Genomic DNA, 20,608 nt, shown 5'->3' with positions numbered 1-20,608 from the left:
GTAGACCCCCTCTCCCGTCGGGAGGGAGTGGGTTCCGCTGCTGGATCACCAGCTATCACGCTTGACATATCCATGGAGGTCGGCCGAGAGAATCAGCGGCTTTGGAGGACCGCCGCAGGTGGATCTGAAAACCAAGGAAGACAACCGGAATGATGAGGAAAGAATGATGAGGGGGGGAAAGAAGTGGCGAAAATGAGTTGGGTTCCATACGTCTGATAAAGTTAGCTGGTATTTATCCATAGGAGTGAGGGGAAAAACCCTGAAAAACCTTACCCAGGAAACTCGTCCCAAGCGGGGAATCGAACCCCGGCCCCCTGGGTACGGGAGCGAAGACGCTACCACGATACCACAGCGGTGGACTCACTAGGTCTATGAAGATGATAATAATGACGATAAGTCAGCTTAAAATTGAGGTATTCTTTGGAACAAGAACTTAACTTAAAGTCTTGAATTTTAGATACATAGCAACAAACATTTTAGATCGCGTATAACAACACATTAAAAAAATGGATACAACATTCCCCATGTTCCTTTTAATTTCTGCAAAATAATCTGTACAAGTTGGTAGTACAGTGTTGCCTAATTAAGTGAAGGAAAAATGAAACTCGCAAGATTCCTTGCGGCTACTTACTTGCGGGGGTTGCTGTATGAGTTGGGTATGAGCAGTAAGGGTGTGCGCGGAAGCGGAACTAAAGGGGATGGAGAGAGCGTAAGATAGAAGAGAAAGCAATGAAGAAGAAGGCGAAGGAGGACTGGAATGATGGTACAAGAGGGGGGGGGGGGCATGACCAACAAATTGAACGTGGTTGGTGCTCCTGTGTTTACAACTTTTTTTTTTACCAAAAACGAAAGTGGGAGAAGAACTGCATCAACATTTCTAAATATAAACCATTAAGAGATAGCCTATACACCCGACTTCGATAATCCCAAAAGAAAAAAAAAATCAAATTGCTGAACTAATTGTAGAACTGTGATTGATTCCATTAAATTATTAAGGATTTAATTGGCGATCAAAATTGTAATCTGGAAAATCAGTTTTAATCTCTTGATGACCTAACACGCAATCGATATGTTATTAAATCTTTCTGCTAGGAAGTTTATTACAGCATTCAATTAAACAACTTAAGATCTTGCACATTACGCGTGTGTATTATTTAACCGATTTTCATATGTTGTTACAAGGGTTTTCTGCTAATTTCTGTCATATTTCTTCTTAACAAGATAGGTACCGGTGCTATACTATAAAAATATCGTCAGTGGAAAGGATTATAGACCTATATTATAGATTATTTTCTATGATTTTTAGTGCCTGTATAGACCAAAATGTTCGCTGTCTTTCTCACGTTTCGTTAACTCGCTTCTTTAATATTTTAACTAGATTTCCTCACATAAATTCTGAAAGAAATAGTCCAATTTTGATTAATTTCTGTCAGTCGTTTAAAGTATTTGATCAATTAATCATTAATAGTTTTTTGTTAATGAGGCAAATTTTAATTCGATGTCGTCATGTATTAACATAAATGAAAATCCAATCTCATTTTATCATAGAATATCTCTTTTCGGGTTCTCAGCCGGGTGAGTTGGAGATTAGCTTCCAAGCTTTCGACGGCTAGCTCTGCCATCTTCATCAGGGATGAAGGCTGAGAACCCGAGAAGAGTTATTCTATATCAAACGCCGGGAAAGCCTCAAATCATTCATTTTATCATCATTTTTAGACAAATTTGTCATGCATTAATATATCGTCATTGAGTTTACGAAATCTCCTATATGACAGTACTGTCTTCGCGCTACGAGTTGGCGCGGGGAGTAGATAGGCGGGACGGGGGAACTTTACGCTACACTCTTACCTGAAAACTTCAGTCCACTTACTTGGCTACAAGGGAACGGAGTCAGACATAAAAGATTCCGCATCTTCGGTGTTGTCGCTATGACTGTCATCATCACATTTTTCAAAATTGCTGGAGTATGGAAATCATTTTTCTTCAGTGTTCCTCTTAATGTTGTCTTTAATTTCAAATCAATTTTCTCTTGTAAAAGGGTAGAAGTTTGTTGCAGCTCGGTACTATTTTTTTTTTACTTGTTATTTAACGACACTGTAATAACTACTAACTTCTTCAGTGTCGATTGAATTGATGATGGCGAGATGGTATTTGGCGAAATAAAACCAAGGATTCGCCATAGATTATCTGACATTCGCCTTCCGCTTGGGAAAACCTCGGAAAAACCCAACCAGGTAGTCAGCGCAAGCGGGAATCGAACTCACTCCCGAGCGCAACTGCAGATCAGCAGGCAAACGCGCTACCTCCTGAGCTACGTCGGTGGCCCTCTTTCTTTTTCAAATAAAAATTCTCAATTGTATCTTTTTGTCAATCTCCTGTCGAAGTCATCTACATTTGCGTTTCGGTAGTCTGGACGTTTCCGTTTTTTTCTCCCTCAATTGTCGACAACGCACTTTCTTCTGTCCAGTCTTTCATTTCATTCCTTATATGCTGTATTGTTCTTGTAGATAGATTTACTTTTCTACCTTTTCTGTAGGTTTCGTAAGAGGAATGCAAAGGCACTGTTCTTTTTCTTCATCACAAAATTATTTTGCACTTCTAATAATATTTCTTTCTTCGCTATAGATTGTCAATCCTTGTTTCCTCTCTGTCGACATATTTACAATAAACAAAAAACTGCTATAAATCTAAATAACAGTATACAATAACATAAATTCTATTAATTATATTATTGTCAACACTATTAACACGAAAAGCAAAGGATAATTAAAGCAATACAAAGATTTGCGGTATACTGAATACAATTGTCTTGTTGAAACTAATAAAACACTACAATAAAAACCCCACTATTATTTTCACAAAGTCGCAAAGACTCATAGACACGTGCAGTAGATGTTTGTGAAACAGGAATATTGCAGTGAACAGCGCGGTGCGCATGCGCGACTGTTTCCCCTCCGCCCCGTCTAAGTACTTCAGGCGACTTCTCCTGGCGTGACAACAGTACAGAACATAATTTTTCTGGAGGCCTACACTGATCCTAGTGGCATTATCTCGTAAACGGTTAATTTGCGGACCCATGTTTACTGGAACATTTTTTGCTTCTCCTCGTTTTTATTTCTAATCCCTAATTTTTTTAACACTCTGTATATTTCTGTAGTTCTCATAGTTTTTTTGTTCTTCATTAGTATAGTGTTTGTCGTATTCACCTCTATAATTTGAAATATCCTGTCTCAATGAAAATTATCATTGACTATTATGAAATATTATCATTGTCATCGCTCATTACAAGGTGGTCCTTTTAGCCAACACGTTTCTGAAGACGTTTCTAGGCCAATAGTTCAAGATTTGTATTATTTCATTATTGCAATTGGTGTAAAATTATTCATATCGAAGGTGGTGTTGATAAGTTTCTAGCCTAACATGGAAAAGGCGATGGTAGATCTATGTGAAAACAATTGTTTTTATTTAATATAATCACCTCTCAACTCTATAGACTACGCATAGCACAGTAATTTCAATAAAGCAATTCTAAACGTTAAAAAATATTATTTGACTTTGTCGCTTAACCACTCATCCACAGTAGGCCTTCTACTGCTTTATTTGATGGAAACTTAATTCCTTTCAATTTCGTTTGAGTTTCGGAAAAAGGTGATGATCTGACGGGCCTAAATATGACGAATCTGAGGAATGGTCAATCAATTCGAAACCAACTTCCCTCAATTTTCTGTAACGCAATATGGGACATGGGAGAGCGAATGCATTGCATTGTCTTGTAAGAACAGCATTCCTTTACAAATTTTATCACGACGTTTCTCTACAATTTTGTCTCAAACTTAATTTCCAATGAAGAATGATTTGCTCCTGTCACAGTTTTTAGCAATATGTTATTATTCTGTCTGTGTTCCAAAAAATTGATGGGAGTACCTTTCCTGACAATTTTAGAATGTGACATTTCTTTTGGCGAAGAGATCCAGCGCGTCTCTTCTTTTTGTTGTTCCATTACTAGGGCATTCAAAAAGTAATGACAACATGGTTCGTTTCACACTAAATTTATTTAGATTACTTCTGATATTACGTACTGTACTTCAAATATAGTCTCCTGCCATGTCAACAATACGTAGCCAAATTCTTGGAACACGCCGGACTCCATCTACTCTTTTGGATATCTCTCTCACTGACCAATGTAAAGCTCTTCGGATGTCAATACTTGGTTGAAAGCGAATGCCTCGCTTTCAACCAGTTTGCAATAGTTCAGTATGGTAGGACTTCTCTCACACAGACTTCTTGTAATACCCTAAAGCACTGAGTTTTTTTTTTTCTCTTACAACTTGGATTTTTATGAAGCACCTTGTTCGTACCTTCAGGGCTGTATTGTTTACTACAACTTAGAAACAGTCACTGTATTTACAAAATATGGTTACTTCGAGGCTTTCAATATTGCAGGTTTGTGAAAGAATCGCTGCTCTGTTACATACTACAAGATTCCAATGATCACAGCTAGGAGCACTGATTTATAGCATTGTTTCCATTACTTATCGAATGTCCTAGTATTTTTGGGTGATAATGATGGATCCATGTTCCGTCCATACGTAATTAAAACAAGATCCAAAAAGTTAGAAGAATCCGGCAGCAAAACAACTTTTAAATTATCAGTATTCAGGCATTTAGGAATCTATTTAGCAAATAATTTTTAATACTCAAACGAAGTTGTACGATGTGAAGTTCATATATAAATTTCGAAGTCTCCGACATGTGTTTCGGCCCAATTCGTTGAGCTCCCAAAATCATGTCATGCACGCATTGATATTTTCTGCGAGTGAACAGAGAAACATCTCCCTACATGATATCATCTTTGATCTTCTCCGTTGTTTCTCTTCTAAATTTCACAATCCAATGTGGCATACGAAGGACTTCATTTGTTTATCATATTCGAATAAATTTTCTTCACTAACAATCCTTCCTTTATCATCAACAGATATTCACTTTGATCGAAATAGAATATGTATCTGATATAATTCCTAAACTCACAATAATGTATAGAATCAACCAAACTTTTTATCAGCAAAGGTAGAGTGTCCATTTATCAAACGACATAGTCTTTTCCATGGTGACCACTTTCACTTTTGTTTATAATGTAGGTTCATGGCTGACAATATGCAATACCCTTTAGTATTAATAACATTTTTTTCTACAAAAGATGTTGTTTCTAGTTACCGGGTACTGTATAATTTCATAAATAATTCTGGAATATCGAAGAAATTGTAGAACATTTCCTAACTTCCTCTTAATCGAAACGGGCAATCTAATTCCTTTCATATACCATGGCTAAAATACAAAATCTCCAAAATAAATGAAGAACTAATTGAAATTACAAGTAAACTAATGGAGTTAATATAGCTTTCAAATTCGTGTGATATCTGAAATCCCAATTTTCTGTCAAAAAGCAAACATTTCGGAACACGTTTTCTCTATAAATTAAGAGAAAAAACTCGAAGAAACTAGAATTAAAGTTGGTTCATCGAGGTCCAGCGTTAAAGGTTTCTCTCCCTACCTTCCCGAAACACGATGTAGAAGAAAACACTTCACCGCAGAGTCTAGTAAATTAAGAACCAGTGGAAGTGGTCTATTCTTGCCCTTAAACCGACCTCGATCTGGGTAGGCCATGATTAGATTCATTGAAGCGACGGTGCTGCTACTGCTGCAATTTTCAGCCACGTGGAAAACAAAATGAAGAAGTAGACTAGAAGGAGAGAGAGAGAGAGAGAGAGGAGGGGAAGGAGGAAAAGTAAAAAAAAACAACAAACACAATAAACCCTCTCACTCTTCATTCTATTTTAGATCCATCAAGCGAACATGTTCCGATGTCTTGCTCCGAACAGTCATTTGTCTAATCTTAATTCCATTGCGTTCCTAAATGATATCATGTGGACGATTCATTGCACCTTGCTGGCGGCCTCATGGTCCGCAGCCCAAATGTTTGATGTGATATATTACATGGGCGCTACGTCTTCACCATTGTTTACAAGGTATCGTCGGAGATATAACAAGAGAGCGAGTATGCTCGACTGAGATACGTAATCAAACCATATAAAACAGAAGACTTAGAAATCAGTCGCTCTAATTATTTGTGATTGAATTTGTCATACTATCTTGAACTTTCACATGCCGATGCCGTTTTAAATTCTGGGTGGTTCCATGTCGAATTCTATTAGACAAATTGTTAAAATTTATTTTATTAAGAAGATGGCCGTATTCAATTAAAACAGGAAAGAGCATCATGTCTGGCAGTATGATGAAAAGAATGATTCAAAATTATCTTTGCAATTTGATTAAAAGATGTCTTCCTGCTCTTATAAAGCGATCTCGTGGCTGTTTCGAGCTCGTCTGCTCAAACAGCGCTTTCGAGTGGCACTCTAGTGGCTCAAAAGCGCCAGCGATTAACACAGCCTCATTGAGTTCGTTGACCGCCTTACGTCAAAGGATTATTTGTGTGTGTGCTAGCTGTGTTCCAATGGTAATGATGGAGAAAAAACAGGTTATAGTAAAAGTGAGATATTAGATTAGTTGTGCTTAGACTGTCGTTAGGTATTGCTAGATTAAAATTAAAATGTGTTTTATATCGCAGCAATTGAATGGGGATATGTTTCTCGTGCGTAGGGTTCAGCGTTGTGCCCGGAAATTGGTTTGTTAACATTGCACTGCGATTCGTTGATTGGTTAACCACATAAAGCTGCAACCTCACTTTACTTATACCACGGCAGAGTTCCCTAACAGGCAGCATGTGGAAATCTTACGGAGTAGACGTATTTTCGTTCACAGCGAATCCTAGGTCATGCTTGAACTACATGAAATAGCTTCTACCTGTAATACCTATTACGCTATGTAACATGAGATGTAGTTTCGATTTTTGCCACCACTGGTTTCAACATTCGTTTATAAATTGCAATAGTCTCTCGAAAGTATACATTGATTTGAAGGTCTTTCTATGTTTTACAGCTGAGTTAATACCAACTTGAAGGGATTGAAAGTCAGCACTACTTTTCATTGTACGGAACATTTTTAAATCTTCGGCAAATATTTGACAGTGAAAACTTACAATGATAATACTAAAGCCTGTGTGATGTATCTTGTCTCACTGTGAAAAGAGAAAGGAGATATGTCTTACCTCGTCTATGTTGTTATTGAGATGGGGGGAGTGAAACGATGCCAGTGGCGGAAAGGACTAGTTGATACATTCTGTAGCGCAAAATAAAGTAACAAAATATCTTTCTTCGTACTGTAGAGTTCCGTCACTGAGCTTGTCATTCAAGAAACTGAGTTCCGGTAGTCTGTACAATAACAAGATTTTGAAAGGAATCCTGAAAATTTACAACCTCCTATAATCTCCACCCTCATTTGAAGGGACTTGGTTTTATTGCTACTGAGACAAGATAAACCTTACCAGGAATAGTAATAATAGTAGTAGTAATGATAAAAGTAATAATAGAAATAATAATAATAATAATAATAATAATAATAATAATAATAATAATAATAATAATAATAATTAGAAACTGAAACAGTATATCCTGCGCATTGCAGTGCTTTAAAATAGAACCAAACATAATTGAGGCTGGCAATGAAATGGTGGGTGACGTTGCTGCGCCATATGTGTTACGTGAGCAGAACGCAGTAGTTGAACAACCAGACAACTCTGTGCACACAATTAATAATATTGTTAGACATCAAATAATCCAAATATAATAAAGAGTTTCCAGATCAGTGGCTATCTCGTAACGAGCTCAGAGTAATCCAATGTCTGAGTCCGCTGTATTGCATTATGTCTTTATCGTGTAACGGATAGCAGCAGGGAGGGTGCCAGGCACGTGTTCGTTAGCGTCGGGGCCTGCTCCGGTCTTGTGTTGCCTCCTCAAATACGCCGCTCAAGATAATCGCAAATTTATAGCGCAATCAAATATTCTCTTAACTGGATTACTAGACCCTCGCCATATACTGTCATGCTCCCATGCAGTAAACAACGTGGCGAGGTGGTTCTGATTGTGATTGCAATTGGAGTTCTTAATTCAACTTCCATTTTTAAGATACAGAGTCTATTCAGAGATGATGAAGTGGTGGTATGATGGTGATGAAGAAACGATGTTATGAATCACAAGCAGAAGCCGAAGTACTCTAGTGAATCCTGTGTAAGAATCGTATATAGTCATCCCCAGATACCTTACGACAGAGATGAGACGATATTAGCTCCCAATCATGGTAGAAGAGCTCGACCTTGATCATGAGCACATAGCGCATCCACTACGTAGCGTCGTAACGTAGACACAGAGATGTACATGCACATGCAGCGAATAAAGGCAGCAATTATTATTACAATAACTTGCGTTACTAAATGTCTGGCTATGTAAGAGGGCTAATTATCCAGTTGTTTAATATACATGTACATATATAAACAAATCGCAAAGGGAAGGGTTTTTAGGAACAAAAAAAAGAAATAGGAAAAGTTAATTGTACGTAAACTATTTTCTTGTTAAAAGCAATTATTTATTATGTAAATACTTCACTTCATTGGTTAGAAGAAACTAATAGGGTCTACCTGCTCGACGTGTGTGATCTCTAAGTACTTTTGAGTATTTGTTGAAAAAATAATAATGACAATATTGATTGAAATAGAGTATATTGATTGTGTGATTGTTAAAATGTAGTTCTTACTCTCCAGTCGTGATTATGTGATGAGTTTTCTTAGAGTGATTTGTGAGATGCGCGTAACATGAAAAAACAAAGTGATACAATTAAGATATTGAGAGCCATCGTAATTTTTGGGGTCAATCATTTAAGGGGATATGTATGATTTTTAAAACTTCCACAATTTTCGGCCAAAATTTGTGAAATTTAAACTATATCAACAGATCTATAATAATATCATCTATATGAAATTTGGTGCAATTAGGTCTAATAGTTTTGAAATTATATTTTTAAGTATATTTTATATTGAGGTTACTAAAAAAAGCTCCTTACATCAAAGTTTTCAAAATCTTTAGTTCATATTTGCTCAAAATCTTGAAAATAGTTTTTGGAATAAAAGTGAATTAGCTTTTTGAGCTTAGTAATAGTGTAAGTTAAAGTGCAATCAAAGATAAAATATTATTTCTAAATTAAAGAAACACGTAGTCTAATAAAAGTAAATATCCAGAAAAAGCAACAAATAAAACATCAACAACACATTTAAAATAAAAAAATAAAAGGAATCTAGATACAATGTACTGATCCAGATGTAATTTAATTTACCTTCGATGTCGATTCCGAAATCTATTTCTCTCTTCTCGTGATTAATGGCTATATTTTTTTTCATGCTGCGTCTCATAATGCCGTTTTATGTTGTTTTTTTTTTTTTTTTTTTTTTTTGCAAGTGATATATTTTTTACACAACAAACACTGGACTTCATCACCATGTTCGAAGCATAAATATTGTATCTTCCACTCTTCCTTGAAAGCTTTAAGCGCTTCCGTTCCGTCATGATGCGCTGTGTTCTAAGATCTGTACATCCTTTAGCAATGTTTACAGGTAAAAGAGCTCCGCGCGCGCGCAGCGGGCATAAAAGAGCTCTAGCTCGAAATTACTAGTCACCATCGCAAGACTGCCTTACGATGTGCTACGAACAGTAATATCCGCGTAAATTATATGATATACTCCCTTCGTTTCAAAATATGGTATAGTAACAAACAAAATAATTTTGATTATTGTGCATGCGCGCACGAAATGTTTTGCTATGTGGTATTCTGTTCAGTAGTGAAGGGACTATCAAACAGTGCAGTGCTGTGGTGTTCCTGTTGCAGAAAACCTAACACCAAGCCAGTCAATTTTGAATAGAACATCTAAGACTCAACAGTCGTACAAAAACGGGTTTTTAATTTATTTAAATTTTTATGTTAATTTGTCTCTCTCAAAACAACGTTCTTTTTTCTTTTATTAATTTGACATCCCATAGAATGAAATGTACCTAATTTTTTATGTTTCTCTTATGTTACTTTGTCATACAAATAAGTATCTAGAATATATATTAAAGTTACATTGTGTTACTGAGAACTTTAACAAATGTGTACCATATTTTGGAACAGAATTAATTACGTCTTTCTATACCATATTTTGCAACAGAGGGAGTAATTTTAAGTAAATTACACGTAATTTATGTCGCATAGAAAATGTTCTACCGGAAGTTTGACACCCCTTCGAAAGAGATTTTGAAATTGAAATTGAAAGAGAGGAGAAATGGAAGGAGAAATTTGAAAAGGTACGTAAAACGCGTCCTCGCAAGAGGTTCGGGGCTAAAAGAAACTGAGTATGTGAGCTCCAAGCCTGTTGTCCACTTGTCTTATTCCGGATTACGCTGCTCCACTGACGGAGCTGAAAGGGGAAAAGCCGAAAATGAACGTAACCTCTTAAGTACTACATACGCAAGGGGAAGGGAATGCGATCAAAATCTGACCGCAGGACGGAGAAAGAAATGGCTCAAGGTGTAAGCCCGCACATTGAAAGTAACTTTAGGAAGAGATGATTCACTCCTGTCCTTATACTTATGTGAAATCCCCTGATGTTTATAAAGGGACCAAATGTCTGTGAAAAATGAAGTTTCTTTTATTGAAAACCCAATCTCTCTATCTTTCAAACTGTGAATTATATAATAATTTTTCTGTTATAAAAACTTACTGAAAAATTACATTTTTTGTAGTAAAAAATTAATTACTCCAGAATAGATGTATTTAGATCAGTGAATTTTGAGATAGGGTTAGAAATAAGCCTATCTAAAAGGCTTCTTATGCAAATATTACTTTTTGTTTAAAAAAAATTGTAACACCTTGTTCACGCATTAAAATTCAGGTTTTTATTTAATTTCTTTATGAAAAATTGCCATTTTCTTAAATTGTCTTGAGTTTTAAATTCGCAGCAAACTCTGGAATTTGTATCAGCGCTGCTAGTAGCTAAGTAACACGCGGAAACACTATGGTATCGGCTTATCGTTACAAAGGATAGAAGAAATGAAGACTTAATATGAAAAACCCCAATAAATTACCATAAGTAATGCATGCTGATAGCCGGAGTAATAGTTTAATATTCCTGTTTATTTAATTTAAGCTTATTGCAGTAAGTTTTGAGTTTATTACATTTTTTTATATTTATGATATGAATTACGTATTTTAAGCGTATTTTACGCTTTGTGCAGAAATCAACTTACGAGTAACTTTCCAAACCTGCCTAGGCGTGAACTAGGGTCTTTCAGTTATATCTCAACTGACTGAGCTACAGTGGCTGCGAGGTGTTAATTTTAACTTCCATTTTTTAAATACTTATCCTATTCAGAGGTGACGAAGTGATGTGGTGGTGATGAAGTGGTGAAGTAGTCACAAAGAGAAGCTGAAATATGCTCAGTAAAATCACAGTAAGGTATATACTGGGTGTTCAGTTCAAAATGTGTCATGGCTCGCTGTATGCCGTCATGTGGCTAGCTGATGAGCCTAGAGAATTCAATCTTCCTACACTTCCGCAGAGGTGTATAACCTAAGAGGCAGAGAAGTTGCCTAGCAAGTACGGCGTTCATTCTGAAGAGTACGTACCGATACGTACGGTAACGCCGGTAGTGACAGGAATGTGAACTGTTTGGAAATACGTACTGTCGGGATATGGGGAGAGGGTTAAGACGATTACTTACGTATTTGTTGACATTAACTTCGACGGTCAACATGGACACGGAGCATTTGATTTGTGTTGTGGAATGTTACCGTACGCAACCGATGATAACAAATACCCTGCGTACGACTTGCCGGCGCAAAATACAGTTCGAAAGAGGTTATGGTAGCACACAGACCGTACAGACCGCCATCTGTTACTACGACGTTCAAGTTATACCGTACACGTTCTCAAGTTCAGATTGAAGAACGCCTTAAATAATAGGCAACTTCTCTAACATATAAGCTGAAACTCGCTTCAAATCGATGACCCAACAACAGTGACGTCATGACACACTTTGAAATGAACACCCAGTAGTCACGAAGCTCAATACGTAGTAAATATGCATCCATAGATAGTTGCTAACCACTAGGATCGCTAATATCGCCTCATTACAGACAATGCGAAATAGTACTGGCACAGTCTATTGTTCCTAGCACCCTCACAACTCAAGCTTCGTGACTGTATATACTAGATTGTGGTAAAATCTTGTCCAATAGTCCTATCGTCTTCTCCAAATATTTTACGATGTGAATGGTGTGAACTCTGTTTTTCAGTCAACTGGCTGTAGTAGCCTACGGCATTGTTATTGGGATATCTTAAATTATGAACAGTACTCAGACATCGAAGTATTGTATTTATTGCTACATACTAAAATTAAAATTAAAAATTAATACACAGAATAAATACAGCGCACACCCATTTGAGTAAGCATGTGTTTGAGCGCACTTGCCTATAAATAGGCCTAACAATTTTGTATTAAAACAGTACAACAAAAATTCAGTAAAATTACAAAATTTAATACAATAGGCCTATTAAATATTTACTATCTACTTTCTGTTTCTATTTGAAAAAAGGCTGACTTTCCACTTACGTTATTTTTTACTCTTATCTTCTAAACATTTTTTGTTAAATTCGCACGAGTAATTTACGTAAGGAATTTTAAATCTAGAAACTTTTGTGTAGAAAGATTGTATGTATGACCACAATTACTTATTTAACAATAATTACTCTAAACTAATTTTTGTAAGGGAATAGATTAGGTAAGTTATAGGTTTATAATCTTTCTTCTGAGTATTATCACAATCTAGTATATACAGTCACGAAGCTCAATACGTACTAAATATGCATCCATAGATAGTTGCTAATCACTAGGATCTCTAATATTGCCTCATTACATACAATGCGAAATAGTACCGGCACAGACAACTGTTCGTAGCACCCTCACAACTCAAGCTTCGTGATTGTATATACTAGACTGTGGTATTATGTCGTGGACATTTTAAGAAAAAATCTTCATGCAGTTCTAAGCAATTTACCATTTATCCAATTTTTGCAGAAGAGCTTGAAATGGTAACTTGAACATGGAGTGAAAATTGGGCATTTCGCATACGTACAACCTTTCCAGATGACATCGCTGGACTACATGGTGGTTGGAGTCCAAAGCCGAATATCTGACAACTGTTCATTGGCTCTTCTCAACTGATTTCAGTTTATTTTCAATTTGTGCGTGTAACTAGAAAATACTGAATCTGACCGAAGTCCATCTATCGCAACAACATCCAAGTTACGGGAGATTTGCCATGACTCTTTGAGTGACAGATGGACGGAACAGTATGCACCAGCGGTGCATATTCAAGCCCAGACGGGCTTATGCACGCGTCGGACAGATTGCGATGCGTGCGGGTCAACTTTCTTCCCCTACTCGAACACTGTAACACGCCAAGAACTTTTTTTTTTGTATCGGGTATGGTGAAAATCTCGAATACGATTTCTTTGCAGCATGTAATTTCTGTAGCTTGAATGATTAGTTAGGGATTCAGCGGCTAGAGTTCATTCACCTACCAGAAGAGTATTTTTTCCTCCAAGGTAGCGTGTTCAGGACTCTGCAGAACTCTTCCCCTGGTTACTGCCAGCCCAATGAACAGTGATCATCACAGATTGTGAGACCGGTCATTGACCGCCACCTAATGAATGCATTGTCGAAATTACGAAGGGGTTTGCTCATATCACCGGACTCCTAAAAGTTAAACGCATTATGGTTTCAGAGCACTCCACTGAAATAGATTTTTTCTGAACATACTCTAGCTTATACAGGGTGGAAGGAAACGTATTAGTCTCGCATTAATTCACACGGGCTGCAGATCAGGTCACCAGAAGTAAATTTTGTCATAGTGCGTTTCACGAATAGAGAGGATTGCCTAGCTGGATTTGTAAACCATTGGCAGGTCAGTTTCGCATGTGGACACGAGGACTATCGAACGTTTAAAAAAAAAAAAACTTCATAATTCTAGTTATTAGAGAAGAAAAATTCGCTCCGGCACCGGGGATCCAACCCGGGTCCTTGGTTCTACGTACCAAGTGCTCCAACCACTAAGCTACGCCGAAGTTCAATCCACAGCATCGGATCGAATCTCTGTCCTCTAGTGTTTTCCGTTTTTAGTTGGTTATTTAACGACGCTGTATCAACTACTAGGTTACTTAGCGTCGATGAAATTGGTGATAGTGAGATGGTATTTGGCGAGATGAGACCGAGGATTCGCCATAGATTACTTGGCATTCACCTTACGGTTGGGAAAAACCTCGGAAAAAAGCCAACCAGGTAATCAGTCCAAGCGGGAATCGAATCCGCGCCCGAGCGCAACTTCAGACCGGCAGACAAGCGCCTTAACCGACTGAGCCACGCCGGTGGCTTTTTCTGTTTTTGGCCTGACTCCAAGTTCGACATTATGTTGCGCACTCAATTGAGTGACTTGGTGGCCATGATTCCACAGTATTATGCACTGTTGGGAGAAGAATCTACTTAAAGATTAATTTTTGGTCCTACACAATATAGGCCTACCTGTTATGAGAACAATGGTTATTAGAGGAGAAAAATTCGCTCCGGCGCAAGAGATCGAACCCGGGTCCTTGATTCTATGTACCAAGTGCTCTAACCACTGAACTACGCCGAAGTTCAATCCACAGCACCGGATCGAATCTCTCTCCTCTAGTGTTTCTCCCTTTGTGGCCTGACTCCAAGTTCGACATATATGTTGATATGTAACCATTGTTACCATAACAAAGGAACCAAAATTAATCTCTACGTAGATTCATAATCCTGGTATAACACTCGTGTATGTATGATGTATTGCGTCAGCCATAACAATAGAATTAGGTGGAATGTTAGGTAAAAGATGCTCCTAAAACCATTTTTTAAACACTCTCTCTCCATTTCTTCGTGATAATCTTTATTTGAACGCAATTTGAACACCCAATTTTTTTTTCAAGCTCCTTTTCACTACTGTCATGGGGAACTATAATTCTGGAACCTTTACTAATCGGCGCACGCGAAATTGGGTCTTCATCACTAAATATCCACAGTTTATCTCTTGACATGTTCACATTTAGCCTATCCATGTTTCCCCGAGAAAGGATATATGACGTTAGGTTGTTCTTATATCTTTCATTGCAGAAAGAAACTGATTACGCAGAGCAGTTGTGTCCTGATATTACATCAAAAAATATTTCCGCGCCATATTATTCTGCTTATAGCGGAACCCAATATTTCTCATTATCCGCCAAAAAGATTACTAAAACGTAGAGAAACACAATTTACTTCTGCTTAATTTTTAATGAGTCATTTAAGAGTGAAATGAAACCTTTCTTAACACAAACTTAAAACATTCCTTCTCAATGCATGGCTGTCGAAATTATCTGCATTAGTTTTAGAATAATTCCGTGACCGTTTTTTCGTTGGACTTCTCAATTCGCTTGTTTGTTTCTCCCTAAGAATTCTACTTTTCACTAATTCCAATCGCTTTAATAGTTCTTTCATACACTTAGTGACGGATTTCGTAGGTTTACCGCACCCTGCATCATCATGTTCTTCCTGAAAATACCCATGAACCTCTCATATAAGTCCTTTACTTTCGGAACGAATATAGTTCCCTCTTCCACCAATTACAAATAAATAAGACATTACAATTAAGCATAAGGTAAAACTTTCATGTATGATTGCCATTCTTCACAAGACCACAATTGACACCAAACTGCTTGAAATAGCAAACTGGTTGTGACTAACATCTACACACAATAGGAACTACAGAAATATCAGCTACTTTATTTCAACCCTCCCTATACCTGCATCCGAAACAGTAATGTGCAGGTTTTTCAGGAATATGGTCAAGTAGCCCCTAACGCTATTGAGGTCAACCTTCTCTATTCGTGGAAAGCACTATATGTTATGTATTTGATATGACTAATAATGTATTGAGACTTTTTCGAGAAAATTAATTCGAAATGTAGCTATGCTGCAGAGCATAAATAGCAGTACGAACTTCTCCATGTGGAATTGAACAATACATAAATATAAATTATTAAAATAATATCATAAAATCGTCAGAAATATAAAGAAGAATATGTTTATTCTACCAGAAGACATGACCTGTCCTTTAGCTGAACCTAAATGTTACACAATCACTGGAATAAATCATGGCTCGAATTATAGGCCACGGTTATACAACTCCATTTTAATAATAAATCTTGATCTAGGTGATTTTGATTTGAATAAATTTAAGAAAAAATTAAGGAAATTATTTAGTATTTATGTCCCTTTTTTCTTTCTCTTAATTTCATTCCAACATATTCTCTTCTTGACATGTTTCTTTACTTTCATCTTCGTAGTTATCCCTATTTTGTAATAAATGTATTGGTTTTGTAATTTTCTTGAATTTTTTTATGTTCCATTTATCACAAAAAAGTTTTTTTTAGGGACCGGTTCCTAACACGAGCTTGCTCAAAAGGATGTGCGCTATGTCCATAATATGTATTTATTTTGTATTGTATGTAGCAATAAATACTAAATGCATAACGTTAGATATCGTAACTTCTCGAGTTATAGAACATATTATCTTTTGTTGCGATCTATAAACTAATGTTTTCACTCTTGTTGGCAGCATATAGAGATGCACAAAACTAACTGCCGCTCTCGCTCGCTGTGTTCGTTGCATTTGTCTTTTGAGTCTCGTCTCGTCATTCTCGTGCGCTTCGAGTCTCGCTTATCATTCTCGAAATAGCATTTGGTCGGCGTGGAAAGATTTCGTAACTTTGAATAACATACATCATTGAAATAAATAACACTATAAATGTTTAAATGAGACAAGAAGACAAAAGAGAACACTGTCTTAGTTATAAAAATGTTCTGGTTCTATTATATGATATTACCTATGGTTAGGGTCTATATAAATAGAAAAAAACAATTATCAAATAAATTTGCATTTATAAGAAACATAAAACATAACGTTACTTGGGATTGCACACTTGATCTCAAACATATGAAAAGAAAATTCCTCGCCTTTTAATAAGGGTCTAGTAATTAAATAAAGACTGGGGAACGGATGATGTTTCAAATAGGCTACTTGATTGGTATACATATTAGGCTATAACAGTTGCCGAAGTAGGTAAAAATTCAGTCTGGCATAAACAACTGTGGCTATTCAAGGCTACTTGACGTTCGGAACTTCGAGAGTGATCAATCTCGACGTCTCGAAATACTCAGAAGCAGTCTTTACATCAACGACGCGATGTATACGACATTGTCGTGCTAGTTTTCGGCTTTCGGGCGCTGTTAGTCTTGCTTTCTCGGTCGTTGTTCATCTCAAGCAGCATAGTAGGCCTATAGGATTTCGTTTATTTGTTGTCAATATATTGCAGTTCAAGAAAATATAAGATACTCGAAGATATAATTGGTAATTCGATAAAAGATCTGAATTGTTGTAAAACGTATGAAATATAGGTGAAAGTATATGCCGCCTTTATCAATACCTTTATATTTTTTTCTTTTTTTTTTTTTTTTTGTACAGGAAATTGTTATTTCCCAGATTTCGTAATTCTTTTTCGGAGTTTTCTTCAGTAAATCGATAAGCCTACAATACAGATGGTTTGTATAATTGTTTGATATGTGATACGAAACCGGCAGATCACCTACGATTTAAAATCCTGTACTGAATTCCACATAAGCTGTCACTAGCTCTGATATATGAAGCTTTAATCACATTCGTTGAGTTCTTAACCAACTGAGCTCCCATAGCAAGAGAGAAAAGTGCATCACAGCGTTAATTGGGTTATTTCACATGGTCAAAGTTGTTTACCGCAAAATTTCAAACGAAGCATGCAATGCAACAGCAGTCTTTCTGCTTAGTTTACGAATACACTTTTTAATGAAATGATCTACCCTAAACAAGTGAAACCATGGGAATTGGTACGTAATGGAGTCTAGCTCAATCAATTTCCTGGTAAATTGGCTTCTAAAATTATTTACTAATAACGTCACTATTTCCGACACAAAAAAGAAAGAAAAAGTACGCTCATGATTCCATATCAGTAATTTCACACCCATTCGACACAAAAAAGTTAAACCTCAGAAATTTTATAGCTAATTAGTTGCAACATTATTTAATAATGGGACCATGTAACGGCGGGATACGTTTAATATATCAAAATATTGCCTCTATTTTAATATGTTTAATAAATGCTCTCTCAGTAGAAGACTTCTGTTCGATCCATGGTGTGATGTATGCGATTTTCAGTAGCCTAATCGGATATCGGTAGCTAATCCGTTTTCTTTGGTAATATCATTGCTCCATCATAAAATGGGAGTTCACCTACTTCAACAGTGTTGACAAATTTTCGTAGTTCGAAAAGGGTTATTTAATAACTATACAATTAATAATAGGATGGATATTAGTATAGTATTATTATTGTTATTATTATTGTTGTTATTATTATTAATTAATTAATCACTATAGGTTTCCTAAATTCTGAGGTTCTTCCTCAACCGAAAGATACAAAAGTATAAAATCTGCAAATATAATTCGAAAAAAATTCTACTAAGAATGTTTTACTTTTTTCTCCAGACTTTTCTGCACTGCTTTCCCTGATTTCAATTTTTCAATCCCGCGCACATCAATCCTGCGCCATAGCGTCGTGCTGTATGGCATCTTAAGCCTTTGTTTGTCTGAACCAGCTCATGCGACGTGCGAAGTGCACAAATCTGGACTACACGAGAGATAGTGAGTGGTTTCTATAACTGAGAGATGCGAGGTCTGCACATCTAGCAGCCATAGAAACCACTCGCTATCTCTCGTGTAGTCCGGATTTGTGTGAGGCGGGCCTTGCACCTCGCACGTCGCATGCGTCGGTTCAGAAAAACCAAGGCTATACTTAGGATACGCGTTACGGAATGCGCAGCGATTAGAGTTTTCATAGGAAAGGAATTTTTTCATGAAATGCGATCTTCCCCAACCTAGAATCATAATGAATTTGGGAGCTGCTAATGAAATCCAGTTTCGAAAACCAGCCAAAAAGGCTGAGGGAGAGTATCATACTGACCTTACGATACCCCTTCCTGTACTGGTTGGATGATCGTCCGAGACATGTGGACGTGAGGCCAGTAGTCGGCTGGTCGGCCTTGGCCCTTTTTGGGATATCGTGTCATGGATTATTATGGTATTGCACTTCATCCATTCATGTCCTTTGAGGTCCTGCTTTTTCTCCTTTCTTCTGCTTCCCACTCTATAATTGTCCTTGACAATTTACTTTCCTTTTACATGTTCATAGTATTTCGATCTTTTCCGCAGAATTTCTTCATGAATATTTACTCTTGATATTCCTTATTTCTCTTTCAACTTTGTTTATTTTTATTTTTTTCTTTGTGTAGGGTGAAGGTTGGTAATACTGTGATATGAGTGATATTGTGATAGTTCTTTTTGAGAATTTATTACAATTTTACTGAGAGAAAGGAAGATGGGTTTTTTGCGTCAACATATTAAGGAAATATTCGTGGACAAGATGCTGTAGAAAACCGGTCCTTCTCTCGCTCCGTAAAATTGTAATAAATTCTCAAAAAGGACTATCACAATATTACTCGTATCACAATATTACTCGTATCACAGTTTTACCAAACTTTACCCTATATATTTTATAGATGTCCTGGTTGATCGCTCCCAAAAATCCATTTCTGTAGAAATTAATTTAGCCTGACGTTCTTATTTTAAAATTCACGTACCAATCTCATATAATATTACACTCTGTATTATTGGTTTATAAATAATAGTTTTTGTTTCACATAGGCTAAAATATTACTGCTCCACAAACAGAGCATTCCAATTACTTTCTTTGCATTATTTATTCTCCTTTATTCTCTCTCTTGCGGTTTAACCTTAGCAAGTGTTTGAAAGTGTGTAAAATTATCAGAGGTATGTATTATATTGTTTAAATGATATAACATTTTATTTTGGGAATAAAATAAACAATTTTTGCACAGATCAGTCTTTATTATTTGATTTATATACAACTTATTCCTATAATTACACCGAAGGTATTAATTTATTAACATCGAAAGACTCAGTTGCGTCAGTGTTACGCGAAAATATGTCCTGCCAAACGTAGGCATAGGATCGGCATACGCATGAAAATGGGAATACGTGGAGCGGGGTATATTATTGAGATATTTATACTTTGTTTTATATTTCAAACTTTCATTAGCTTCCACTCGGTAACAATAAAACTAGTGATCCTGAAAGCATGTCATTCTAAAAGAAAAGTAACAATAAAGCCTTGGTTTTTCTGAACCGACGCATGCGACGTGCGAGGTGCGAGGCCCGCCTCGCACAAATCCGGACTATGCAAGAGATAGTGAGTGGTTTCTATAACTGCGAGGTACGCAGACCTCGCACATCACAGTTATAGAAACCACTATCTTTCGTGTAGTCCGGATTTGTGCGAGGCTTTAGTCCCTACCTTCTCACTCGTTCCATTCCTCACAGTTATTGAAGTTGTTTAGATTACTGTAATGAAGATAAGAAGCACGAATTATTCAGTGATGGGGATGGTAATTGTGTCGTTACT

General features: G+C 36.7%; 1 protein-coding gene across 1 annotated transcript in view; it reads left to right on the top strand.

Moving 5' to 3' along the window:
• Positions 1–20,608, top strand: part of toy (twin of eyeless) — a 477,612-nt gene that overhangs the window by 313,011 nt on the left and 143,993 nt on the right. The window lies entirely within an intron of this gene.

This window comes from Periplaneta americana, chromosome 4 (assembly GCF_040183065.1).
Source record: "Periplaneta americana isolate PAMFEO1 chromosome 4, P.americana_PAMFEO1_priV1, whole genome shotgun sequence".
NCBI lineage: Eukaryota > Metazoa > Arthropoda > Insecta > Blattodea > Blattidae > Periplaneta > Periplaneta americana.
Note: the sequence above shows the minus strand (reverse complement) of the source record. Positions and strands in the feature narration are given on the sequence as shown.